The sequence below is a fragment of the Lepidothrix coronata genome, unplaced genomic scaffold, assembly GCF_001604755.1.
Source record: "Lepidothrix coronata isolate B3197 unplaced genomic scaffold, Lepidothrix_coronata-1.0 Scaffold102, whole genome shotgun sequence".
Classification (NCBI taxonomy): domain Eukaryota; kingdom Metazoa; phylum Chordata; class Aves; order Passeriformes; family Pipridae; genus Lepidothrix; species Lepidothrix coronata.
The window spans coordinates 96,511-110,164 of NW_016690282.1; the positions used below are offsets into that span (position 1 = coordinate 96,511).

The 13,654-nt window shown below is 48.2% G+C and overlaps 1 long non-coding RNA gene across 1 annotated transcript; it reads right to left on the reverse strand.

Annotated features, from left to right (window-relative positions):
- Nucleotides 1–5,898: 5,898 nt before the first annotated feature.
- On the reverse strand, nt 5,899–12,515 carry LOC108501445. Its single transcript, XR_001876190.1, has 3 exons — nt 12,383–12,515; nt 8,031–8,101; nt 5,899–7,330 (listed from the first exon to the last, which is right to left on the reverse strand). It is a non-coding gene; the product is annotated as an uncharacterized LOC108501445 (long non-coding RNA).
- Between the last annotated feature and the right edge of the window lie 1,139 nt (nt 12,516–13,654).

Genomic DNA, 13,654 nt, shown 5'->3' on the forward strand with positions numbered 1-13,654 from the left:
CAGCATAAGCCACTCCACTCTGAGACATCCTTCTTGGTGTGCCCTGCTTTGGATAGGACAGGGCAGGGCTCTAACATTAACATTTGAGGTTGGGACCATGTCACACTGGGCATGGACACGTGTTCTCCAAAATCACATCAAGCAGCAGTAATGCAGCCAGGTGTGAAGTGTGTTGGTGGAAGGAATGAAGGAAGGAAGGACTCAAGGGAGCCCAGGAGTAGAGGAGATGCCAGAGCTGCAGCCTGGGATACAGGTGCATTATTGGCACTTTGAAAATGCTCAGGACTGGATCAGCAAGGAAGGTGCCGCTCTTGGTGGAGACAAGAGTGGAGACATGGGAAAGCCCACCCAGCGTGGTAGGTGCACTCTGATAGACCCCAGGGAGCCCTTCTGGTCTTCTCATATCACAACTAAGGCCACTGCGCTTACCCAGAAACACCACAGGCAAGCAGTGAGCTCTTGTGAATCAGCATCCCCCTCCCATAACGCTTCCCCTTGCTCTCTTGACGGCTGTGGATGCACTGGCCCTGCTTCAGCCAGGTCCACTGCCTGAAAACTCTTCTGAAGCAGCAACAAAAGGAGATTTTGAAAGATAAAACATGAGAGAGGTTGGCATAACCCCCCTTTATAATAGGCACTGTCAGATTGATCCAGGCTTCACAAGGCAAACCCCTTAGATGTGGCAGATCAAAGCTCCTTCCTTGTCCCCCTGACTCTCATCTGAGATATTCACTACCAGATCTCCTGGCAAGGCACGTGCACATCTGCTGGTGCATCAAGGTGGCCAGTGCTTAGACACATGCTTTTCAGTAAGATCTGCAGAAAAACTGCTTTTCCCCACCTTCCTGCTGCAGCCAGGGCCAAGGTTTTGCCAAACAGGTACTGCACCCTCACCCAGACAGCCTGATGCATACACCCTGCCAGTCAGCAGGGAATCCAGTGTGATGCCCAGATTCCATCCCTGCCTGCATCCCAGCTCACCTGGGAGAAGACTGTGGCACTAGACCTTCGCTGACAGGCATGCACTGCTGCCCTTATGAGGAAGCTCACATCCAATGCCAACATCATGAAACTATTATGTTATTTACTGGAGAGAGGAGTAAATGTTCTCAGTCCCTTTCAGGCAGCGGGGAGCTGCCTCTTGCCTGAGGCTGTGGACCTGCCCAGACCTCAGGGTTGGGGCAGTGCTGGCTAGGGGAGAGACGCTCAGAAGCTATCCTTAAAATATAAATGGAAAGGTGGGCAGAAACAGGGCTCTTGGATTCCCTTCCCAGTGCTCTGAATTAGAAGTTTCTTTGCATATAGGCCATTGAGAAAATAATGTGCTTGCGGATTTTATTCCACTGATGGAGAAGTTTATGTGTCAGAGTTAAAACATTGAGGGAAGAGGGGGTGGAGGGACAGAAAGCCCCTTCCTTCTTTGAGACAATAAATCCTCCAAATTTAAGCCCAAATTTAAGACCAAGAGCTCTGCAATAGCACATGGAAACAACTGACAATTAACATAGCAGTCTTCTAAGCGACAGAGAACCACTAACAACCCCCAGATGAATAAGAAAAATTCTTCCTATTAGCAGAGAGAAAATGCAGAACAAGTTCTGCTTTTTGATGTTTACCATTTTTTGATATATATTGGTATTTTTTCTTTCTGGCTTTTTATATTTTTAAAGGTTCTGTTACTTTTCACACAGCTGCTGTTACAGAAGCAAAATGTATCCATCAAGAGTGTTACGAAAACCAATATTGGCAGAAAATATGCCAGATAACTGCTGGTTAACAATGTCTGATACTATTTCTGTTTCTCTCTTTTTTTTTTTTTAATTCTTCTATTTCTTCCCCCATCCACCCCCTGACTCCAGCCAACAGCTTCCAGTGATGTACAGAAGATGATGCATTTGCTATATTAAAGTACCTCCTATTCCCTGTCCCTTTTCAGACACTTTGGATGTTGCACATGCAATAATAACCATAAACAAAACAAGAAAAGACAGTTTATGAAACCTGAATCCAAGACCCTAGTCTTTCTTTGCAAAGCAAAAAAATACCCCAAACCCAAGAAAACCCTAAACAGTGAGAGGGTTTAAAGAAAAGTTACATATTTACAAGTCTCAGGCAGTTATCTCTCCAAAGAGGAGATTTTGTAACCCTTCCTCTTTCCCACTACTCTTCTGTATCATAACAGAACAAACTAGCCAGGGCTAAATTGAAAATCTTGCGATTATTCACACTCCCTGTATCATTTATAGTTGTATATAAAGAGCTGCTGATTATCTGTGAGATACACGTTCCCTGCTGCAATCGCTCATGGACATGAACTGCTGGACATACAGTTGTTCCCTCTCCACCACCACTGCTGCCCAAAACACACACCAAAATCAATTATTGCTACTTGTTGGGTAAACAGAAGCAGTCTCACATATATGGGCACTGAACATGCACAGAGAAATAACTTTCCTTTCTGGAAAGACAGCAGAATTATTAACATTACAGACATGTCTACCCTCAGCTTTTACTTCTGCCAGAGAGAAAACAGGTATGAAACAAAACAGGAATGATGCAGGTACATGGGTGGGCACAAGTTTTCTATTAAAAGGACAGCAAAACCAAGCAAAATGAGACAGACACAAGGTTAGCCAGGTGTGCATGCGTCTCACCTACCTTTGCATGGAAAAGCAGTCTCCAAGAGAGAAGTGTCCAAGTCAGAGAATCAAAATAAAATAATAATGAGGATGCGCTGAAAAAATCCCTCTACCAAGAAAAAAAAAGGCCCCCCACCTCCCCCCTTGCACACAGGCACACTCACACACAGATACACACACCTCAGTGCCCGGGGAGGGGGGGGATAGGAAAAAAAAGATCAGGATCAGCTGAGTGATGGGGAGCAAAGAACCTGCCGGCGAGAAGCGAGGAGTTGTGTTAGATCCGTGCCTGCGAGGACTGAGCGTGTGCAGGAAGGAGATGGTTTAAAAGGGGAATACATGGTAAGAAATTGTAGCTGCTCAGGCTGGAGTCTGAAGCTCCAGGGTCAGAGCAAATGAAAAGAGGTTTAAAAAAGGACCTATTCCTTCTCAGGAGGGTTTGGGGGGGCTTTGTCTGTATGTTTTTCCAGGCAGGTGGTGTTAAGAAGTGACTGAAGCTTCCTGCCAAAAAGACCAGAGAGGGTCAAAATATTTGTGGGATGCTGAGAGGTGATGGAGGTGTGGGTGAGGGCAAGGTTAGCTATTCCGTGATGGGAAAGTGAGGAGGAAGGGCTGGTATGTGGTTTCTGCCTGTCTGTCTCTCTCTCTCTGTCTCATGATATGTTCACCAACAGCTTATGGAGCAAACTGCACAGTGAGAGAGCGAGAATAACTGTACAGGCAGAGAGGGAGAGTGAAACGCCGTCCTTACAGTGACACCAAATGTCTTCTGGGGAAACCTACAATTAGAGGTAGAGAATGCAGGAATTCTAACAACACTGGGGGAAAGGAAGAAATCTCCTTGTACACCATCACACACTGACATCCATGGTGGGGTCTCAGGACAGCTGATTTGTCCTTGCCTTCAGCCCACTCATCATTCCTTTTCTGATGGACACAGGCTTTCAGCATGCCTGCCTTTCCCTGAACTTGTAAACATCTGTCCCTCCACAAGTCACAGATCAAGCAGGTTAGAGAATTATCCCTTGGGAAGAGTTAAAAAATAAACTAACAATCCCCCCCAAAGTCCTTTCCTCAAAACCAGTCCCTTCTTTCCCCCTATCCTACTACTAGATCTGTTACGAGAACTCAGACAGTGGGAACAATATTTCCAGGGGGAAATGAGGGGGATGGATAACATGCAGGGATCTCACCTTCCAGTGCCTAAACAGAGTACAGCTGCCCTCAGCCTCATCCAATGGATGGCTAGCCCAGCATCTCCTCCGCAGGTCCCATTCCAAGGCTAAGCAGCCCTACCCTGTGTCAGCACAGGCCCCTAACTCTTGGAGCATTTTTGTGCTGGGGACCCCTGAGTCAGGTCTGGGAAAGAGATGAAGCCATCACAGTCCTCAAGGCTTTTCACGGATTTTGCCTGTTCAGACAATAAAACCCCTGGTGTTACAAGAGATAGACATTCCTGCTTCTGCTGTAGGCATATATTGTAAATAAGGAGACAAAAATTGCCAAGTTACCAGTTGAGGTATGGTACAACATGCACTACAGCCCAAAAACACCTTGACTTCCTTGCAGGGATACACAAAGCCTCTCCAAACCAAACCTTCCTTGCCACGACCACGATATCTGCACCAACTATCACAGCTTTTTCGTGCATGGCTGGAATAGCTGGGTCAGAGTAATTAACACATCTAAACTACAAATGGCTGGGAAACCAAGCACTTTAGTCATACTGTGAAACGGGCCCTCGGACGTTAACTCTCTGTGGGAAGCCAATGGAGCAAGCCTACCTTCTGGTAAGTCAGAACCACTCTGGTTTTAGCTCAAGGTAGCTCACATGTCTTCACCATTTAGGGTGAAAAACACAGAGATATCCTCTCCTCTGCCATTCATGTCTGTGTGGCTTGGCTTTGTCATGCCAGGGATGTGAGGCAGATGTCATGGAGCCTCTAGCCATTTACATCACATCAGCCAAGCTCCTTGGAGCCTTGGAGCAAGGTGGTTGGCATGTCACTCTCTCTCATGAGGCCCTTAAAAGTCTTTTGAACAAAGACGATGGCTGCTGTCCGCTTTTAGCATAACACTTTTGTGCTTAATAAAGTGTCTAATCTTGTTACCTCTCTTGAAAGGCAAACACAGTCCTCAGAGGAGCCTCAGGCTACACCAGGACTGCTAAAAAAAAAAAATAGCAATGTTGCAAACAATGGGAATGTTGTGAGCATCAAATTTACCTGATTAACAGCTCTCATGAAAAACAGCCCTTCCTCAGATAAGTACAGCCTTTCTTTTTCCATGTCTTCTGACCAGGGCTGCAGTTCCATGGTGAACTTATGCATCTTCCACAAGATGGAAAGAGATTTTTTTCCAAGGAAAAAAATTTTTGTGGTGGTCAGACTTCTTCCCACAATGGGTCAGAGCCTGTTTGTATTGAAGCTGTGCAGGATCTGATCACTTTTGGCCCCTGGGTTCACTGTCCTGCATGAGCTGGAAGGCTCCCATGTCGAAGCAGGGAGACAGCAAGTGCCCATCCACATCAGGAAGCCACTCAATGTGCAGGATGGGCATGATTTTGTGACATAACAACCTCAGCTTCTCAGTGTGATGGAGATGTGGTGCTGGGCACAACTCCAGACCCACAGTAGTTTGGGGTGATACCAGAGCCATGTAAGTGTCCCAAAAGTCACCTGAGGCAGATGCCCAGGCAGATCTCTAGACAATGGCTCTAAATACCCTGGTGCCAGGCTGCTGACGCCCCACTGAGACAGCTCCTGCTGCAACCAATTCTGGGCAGCCCGCTAAGAGATATTACCCATCCCTAAGCACACCACTAGCACCACACGTAGCAAACATGCCAGCAACCATAGGCACTCACACTCCATATGCACACACCAATGTGTGCCTTACACCAGAGGGGCTGGTTGACCTTCTAGTCCCCTCTGCTAGCAAGTCCACCCTGTGCTGCCAAAGTTAATTCCCTTGGCTTCTTCCTCACCAACCACAAGACACTCGCTACTCCCTCTCTTCATGAAAAGCATCTGTTATTCCTTCCTGAGAAATAGAAGGGCTTCGATTCCGTCCCCAAAATGATGAATCTGAGCATTATATGATTTCAGATGCTGGCAATTCACCAACAAGCCCCTTCAGGGGGAACAGGGAAAAATGCAATTGAATTTATTCATGCATGAATATCAAATGAGAAAAAGAGAATGAGGAGGAGGGCAGGAGAGAGAGGGAGAGGGTGAAGCAGGATGGAGAAACAGCAGCAAGGAGAGGCAAAAAAACTAAAATGGTAAAGGAAGAGTACATGCAGAGGGGCACAGAAGAACAGAGGCACACAAACACACACTCAGGATAATGTGTGGGTCATCACTCATGTCTACATTCCAGGATCATATCTGTTTGTCTGTTTGCTTGCCCACTCATGGGGATAGTGAGACATTTGAACTCTCACTCAGACAAACCATCCAAATCAATAAAGACACACAAGCCTGGAAGGAGGGGAGAGGGAAAGGGGCCGTGTGGGGAAATGGAGCCATGCCGCTCATCACTTCACAAATTTGGAGCTGGTGAAAAAACCAAGCCCCGGGCAGCTCATGCTCCAGAGCAGAGCCCCCTCATCTCCACACCCCTCTGCATCTGTACATACTGAGGAGGATTTCCATGGGCTTGCTGGTACCTACACCACAGGCATTCCCCACAGCAGCAATTTCAAGCCTTGGGCTGGGAAGCCACTGCCCTTCCTGAACAAGAGCCTCCTCTCCACCATCTGCAAGGGAAGAGACTGAAGATGAATGTCTCCTTGTCCTGCAGCTCACAGTAGTCACAGGGCTCCATCTTCAACCCCCAAGGCACTTTCAAAGAGCTTTGTCATCTGCCCTGAGTGATACAGGTGGGCTCTCTTGGGAGAGATCTGGGGGTAGATCACACCAGAGGTGAGCATGGCACAAGCTGGTCCTGCAGATGCATCCAGAGCATTTCCAAGGGTCCCTCACTGTCCTCTCTGTGATTTTGAGAGGAACAGGAGAGTTCACATTGTCCCTGTCACTATCTGAGCCAGCAGCACTGGCTGGTGGGTTAATAGGGAAAGTATGTGATTCACTGCAACTGTTTCAGAGGTTAGACCAGGGGAGAGGGAACAAACGCAAAAGGGGGAGCCATATCAAAGCATAGAGACTGCAGGAATAGCCTGGGGAGATGCAGCCCTCTCTTCTGCAGGTTTGCAGGTGGCTGTGGGCTGAGCTTACCAGGCAGCAACCTACACTGGATTTATAGGCAGCCTCTAACTGGGTCTCACAGGCATCATCCTGCCTCCTGCCAGGCTGACCCAGCCCAGTCCTTCTTGCCAGCCCTGATGGCAAATCCTACTCTCCTGCACAGCATACGGGAGCCAAACACTGACCATCGCTGAGAATCATGTTGCTGTTGCCCCCAGGAATGACTGTGCAGCCCATCCCACTCTCCAGCTCATCTGCACAGTGCACAGATCCCTCAGAGCTCGGTCCACTGCATGCCCAGGTTAGCCACAGCTACATGTTGGCTGAGCTCATCCCCAGGCATGCAGCAACGAAGAAGAGCAGCCAGACAGAAATCAGGCTTGGTCACAGTGCTCCCAGGTAGGGCATCAGGTCCGGCATCTGTTGCTGTTGTGGGTTTATATTTGCTGCTTCCAGGAGATGGTGCTCAGCTTTTCCCACACCCTTCAAAATAGAAAGAGAAAAATAAAATGAGAGAGTGCAAGCTCTGACGTGAACCTAACTTTAGATCCAAGGGCTGATGACTCACTCCACTGGGGGAGAAGTGGCTGAGCTGGCTGTAGGTTTCTGTTTATATACCTCACCAAGCTAAATATATAGATTGAGAAGTTCTTCTGTTCTGGCCCAACAACTTCAATCTGTATTTTATCCCTCTAAATCTTAATGTTCTCTTCCCTTCTAAATCTTCCTCTCTTTTTCCCCAGCATTGCCTTCATAATCCCCTTTATGTTTGCTTTGTTGTAGGAAATTGAAGAAACACATGTCCCCACCTTCCACTCTCCCCAGTGTTTATGGTTAGACTGACAGGGGATTTCTGGAAAATGATTCAGTGTTGTGCCTCTTAAGCACAGCTCCTCTCACAGAGCTGTCAATGCGTTTCAGACCTGGCCTGGTGCTCCCAGCAACCACTCCATGCTAGCAAACAGATGCCATGCCGCCTCCTAATCCACTGATCCTGATAGTTACACAGCTCTCAGGATGGACATTTTTTCCCTCCCAGAGGTCCCTTGTCCCATTGTTTCAGCGTGAAGTTCCTCTCTGGAGCCCAGCTATGTGTCCCAGGGCTGGCAGAGAGCATCCCTGCCTTTTCCAGCCCACCGCGCTGGGGCACGACACCATTTTGCTGACATGCCTTAGGACCTACCTGTCACACTTGGGCATCAGGTGCTCAACGAGGAAGAGCTGATAGCCACTGCCAGCTATTCTCCTCTTTTGCTACCAGAAAAAGGATTTTGTTATCAGCAGAAGACATCCGGATGAGACCTGCACAATTCTTTTCACCTGTGATCTGCCAGAGCTAGGGATTCACACAGGGCACCCACATGGCTGGCACCCCACAGCACCCTCCCTCACACCTGTGCCTGTGTCTTGCACATTGATGGCATAATGGTGCCATGGTTGCTTTCTTATTTGTCATTCATCATGTTTCAGACATGGGCTGCAACCTGTCCATCAGCTGCACAGGAGGTCCAAGCGCCCATAGAGAGGAGTCCCACACATCCATTCCTCCTCTCTGCCTGGTCCTGCCTTCCTTTCACACCACCTGATAAACACAGCATCATCTTACACATTGGAAAAGAAGCCCCTCTAAAAGTTTGACATTGGAGACAGGGAGTGCACACATACATGAGGCTGCAGGACATGCACAAACCTGTCTGGGCTTCCCAAAATTACAAGCCCAGAGTGGTGTAGCAGAGCTGAAATAGATGGTTGAGCACACAAGGACCATTTCTGGTTACACTGAAAGCCACCTCGGATCCATAATATCTGCAAGCTGTGAGATTCCCTGAGCTCCACTCTCTTCATCCGAAACAGTGGAGAAGGAGATGGTATAAAAAGAAGAGCTCAGCAAGAGGCAAGAGGGGAAAATATAAATTAATCCCTACAGCAGAGGAGAGAAACAAAGAGAGTGCAAGGGAAGAAGGAATCTCTGCCCCCAAAGGGCATCTCTGAGCTATGGTGGCAGACAGGTTTCTAGACGGGAGACAAAAACCATTTACAAAAAGGTGATTTGCTATGAAAAACAACAATGGAAAAGAAAAGCATAATGAGAGGGTGTGCATTCGAGGGAGAGGTCTTCAAGCAATGGAATTTAATTTAACCCAACAGCTCAGTCTAGGAAAGGAAGATCACCTTTGCAGTTCGCTTAGCTGCTGCTGGGAAGGGGAACATTGTCTTCAAAGGTCCTGTATGAATCTTCTCTAGATGTAGGTCTGTGAGACCCAGTGATGAAACCTGGATCTGAGGTTCCCCAAGGCATCCCTTGGGTTTGGACCCAGACTGAGGTACACCCATCTCTAGGAGACTGTCTCATACAGTATCTCTATGTCATCTTGCTCAAAACCTTCTCATCTTCACTCAAAATATTAGTGAGCTGGTTTTCCAGCTGGTGGGCAAGCAGCAAAGTTGAGCCATCTTGACCTGCTTCACCTCCCTGATCATCCAAAGGACAACATGCAGAGCCTGCATAGAGCAGCATGATCATCCTCTAAGCAAGAAGGACCAGCACTTCATCTGAAGAGCATAAGCAAGCTAACCTCAAGTGTGTAAGCACTTGCAAAATGCCTGCTGCAGAAGGACAGGCTCTATCTAGGTTGAGGTCAACAGCCTCCAAGAGATCTGTTACCCTCTTGGCACAGTTGTGCTCCCTGGCTCTTTCAGGCAGCCCCTGCCTGCCCTCAAACAGAGGGAGGCCAGAGCAGGCAAGAGGCATCCTCCAATCAGCAGCTACTCCAGGGAGCTGAGACAAAGGCAGCAAAGGGTTATTGAGCACCCCAGAGTAGACTGGTGTCTCCTGTCAGGTATGTTCACCGCTCCTTAAAAAAAGAGAGAGCAAACCTGGACCTCAAATAACAGATAGTCCTTCTCATCACCCATCCATCACTTTGGCCTTAACTCTTTGAGGCTCTGTGCCATGTTTTGAACAGCTGCTTTATCTCAGCTGGCTTTGGATCCAGGGGAGCCTCCAGGAAAACCAGACAAATGTCTGCAGTCAGCTGCGTGGCATGGAGCAGCAACGGGTTGAAAAACAAGAGGACAACTGGGGCTAGTAAGAGAAAATGAGGGAGATTTAACAAAGACAAAATAACAAGAAAGGCAGTCTTGTGGTGCCACCTCGTGATGGGTTTGCACAGCATAGCCTGGGCCAAGAAGTCCTGGGACCAGGGGTAGAAGTGGAAAAGTACTGAGATTAAAGTCTATATGCAGTAAGATCGACAAAAAGGTGAGACACATTCATGTTTGCTATGGCTCAGGAAAAACATCACTTTGGCTGAGACACTGCTTTTCCTGAGAGCATCACAAGCACAGAAAAGGCAGCAGATAATTTCCAGCTCAAATGGTAGAGGACGCCTAAAATGTGGATAGATTCAACCTTTTTCCATTATACTGTACCCTCTGGCAGGGAAGCTTGTGGACTAAAGGCACAAAACAATATGGGACTGAAAAGGAAAATTTGCTTTTTGTTACAGGACTCACCACTGCAGTAGAGGGGTGGCTGCAATGATGCCTTTTCCTGAATCAAAAGCATAAACTGGCACAACATGAAAGGTTTGAGATTCACCTGCCCTCTAACATAACTGAAAATTTATTTCATCCAACAGTCCTTAGTCTAGGCTCTGGAGCAAGATGAAACAAGATCAAATCCCCATGATATAAGCTGAGAGGAATCTTTCCCATTGGGGTGATTATTTCCCCAACATTATCTCTTCCCAGGTCTATCTGAAGCATGGTGCATACTGATTTCCCCCTCATCAGGGGGAATATGCCCTTCCACGTACTTGATGCTATCAGTGAGGAATTTTCCAGTTCTAGAGACAGCTGAGGTACTTTCTGTTTTATTGTACAAAACAAGGCATCTCCTCCAGCATTTTTCAGCTGGAGAGATGTTATATAAGCACTTGATGAAAGGGAACATCTTATTAATTCTCATTCTAGAGACAAGGAAACTGAGGTCCAGAGAAAGAAGGTGATCCATCCAAGATCACCCTGCAGAGTGGATGCAAATAGAGGTCTGCCCGGTCCCAGCTCAACATCCACACAGTGGGTCATCCTGTATCAGCACCCAGCTGGAAAATCTCCTGGATACCAAATATCATCAAATGGAAAACAAACCTAACACTTCAAGGTGTGCACTGCCATGGGGAGAGTAAGGAAGGTGTTTCTCATCAAACCTCCCATCACAGAGCTGTATTTTTCACTGGGATGGGCAGTTTAATTTTTCCATGAAGGTGAAGTATAGGCAGAAATTAAGATCTTGGAACAGATCAACTGATCTAATGTGGCATACACTGTGCTTCTAACTCTTCCTAAGTCCCACAGTCCTCTTGAGTATATTTTCCAAATAAGAAGAAAATAGAAGAGACAGAAAGATATAAATATTGGAGGCTAAATTTGAGCTAAAGCAGCGCCTGAGGGAGAATAAAAAAAAAATAAGGAACACAAAAATAAAAAAAGAAGAATCAGAGAACAGTTTATCAGATGCAAGGTTAGGAAGGGACGGGGGTTATGGTTAATAATAAGCCAATTTGTTGTTCTGCTCCCAGGCTACAGCCCAGTCTCTCACTCCCCTCCCCCAGCTCCTTCATCACTCCCATCCTGCCTCCCGCCCTCCCTGTCGCTCACTCTTTCTGCTCCATCACTTCGAGTCAGGCTGATGCAGGGTGCCTGCCTCTTCCCATGGCTTCACACCACTGACCCGGCCAACAGCATGGCTGCACCTGCTCCCCAGGCTCCCCTGCCAGCCCTCTGCCAGAGGGTGGGAAGAGAGTGCTTGGAGCATACCAAAATTGCAGGGGAAGAGTTCTCCATTTGCTGAGGATGGAGCAAGAAGAATGATCTGTCTGAGCACTGAGGGCTGCACAGTACAGCTGGAGCTGAAGGAGATCCATGGAGCCACCACACTTGGCCAAAACAATCTGTCCTGCTGACACAGCCACTCCAGTGCTGGTAACCAGCTAATATCTGCATGGCACTGCAGTGTGCCTTATGCATCCCCAGGGGCTGCTCAGGAGGCCTGGGCAAGAAGAGCAGGAGTTATCACAAGCTTGCAGCACAAGCAGGCTCCATGTCTCCTTATCCTACCCTCTCTGCTGTACAGGCTTTGAGGGAAAAAGCGTTCTCCTTCTCCTGCTCTGTATGCAGCCCACTGGGACACATAGGGCAGGGCCCAGCAACGTGCAGAGCAAGCAGGTGCTAGTGGGTTGGACAGGAAGGAAAGGACTCCAGCATTAGCAAATGGGAGATGAAGAGGAGGAAGAGTCCTATGTGGAACAGCTCCTCACAACAACACAGCAAGAAGAGACCCATAAAATACTCTCTGTACATGAGGGTAAGAAAGATATGTGGCTTCTTGTCACCATCAGTACTCCAGAGCCACCAAATGGAGCTGCCTTGATGTCAACTGAGGAGCAGGGCTCAGGTGAAGGTCCCAAATTGGTCACGAGCATTTCAGAATGATTCCCTCTCATCTGCAATTCAGGCCAGTGCAACACTAACCTTATCAAAAAGTCTGCCACACAAAATTCCTGGGAGAAGGCTGCTTGTCTAAGACATGTGGCTGTTAAGAGGGCTGGCTGCCAAGCTAACCTGGGCACTCCAAGCCCAGCAACTCTCAGGAGCCAGCACTGAGCTGAGATAGAGCCATCATTAGCCAGCAAGCTGCTGTGACATAGCAGTCACATGTTCTGTCTCCCAGTAACTCCCAGACTCCGTGCTGGATCAGCCCCTGGTGACCGTCCATATCCCCCTTCCCTGGCCACACAGGAGTGTGAAAAGTAGCCAAGCAGACAGCCCAGCTGCTGGGAAAGGCACTATGGCCAAGAAATGCCTAGAAATGCCCTCCAGCACTCACACATCTGCCTACACGTGTGCACAAGCTCTCACAGCCAAAACAAGGTCAGCCTGTGCCCACACATCTGCATCTTCACATGCACATACATCACCTGTGGGGGGATGTCTCTGAGGCAAACACACCCAGAGACAGGTAGGACTGCCTGTCTAAGTAAGGAGAAGGATCAGGTGGGGATTAGACTGCTCGCACTTTCCCCCAGCTTGGGCAGAGGCAGGCTGGGCATCCCTGTGTGAGTCACCTTGCCCCTCTGCACAGGGAAGGTAGTATCTCCATCATTTTGCTGAAGTGTATTGAAGCCCAAGGCTGAAATGCAGCCTGTAGGAGCCAAGTGCTTATTAGATGTCCTGAGCACACACTTACTGCTTCTGGATGCATCATTGCATGTGAGTTGACCTTTGGTAGAGTGGGAAACGAGGGAGGGAGGGAGGGAGGGCATGGGAGGGAGGGAAGAAGAGAGGACAGGTGACATTTCAGCTGCATTCAGCAGGAGGGGGAGTGGTGAAGAGGTAAAGGCAGGTGGCTCCCAAAACATGGGTGCCATTAGGGCTCTTGCAGCCACTCAGGTGAAATTGCAAGGGAGCAAAGCAGCAAAAGCAAGCAGGGAAGAAAACATTTTTAAAGCTGAGAGGGTAAATGGGAACTACAGCAGCCAGAAGGAGATGCGACCAAGGCTGAGGAGAAGACTTCAGCCAAGGCAGATAGGCAGGGCCTGTAGCCGTAAGTACCAGAATATTGTGATCAGCTCTGAGGCCCCCAGCCCAAAAAAAGGCAAAAATTCACTCAAGCAGGTTCAGAGAAAGGCCACGAAGATGATCCAAGGGCTGGAGCACTCCCTTTTGAGGAAAGGCTGAGAGAGTTAAGGTTGCTCAGCCTAGACAAGAGAAGAGGTTTTGGGGAGAACTTGCATCGGTCTTCCA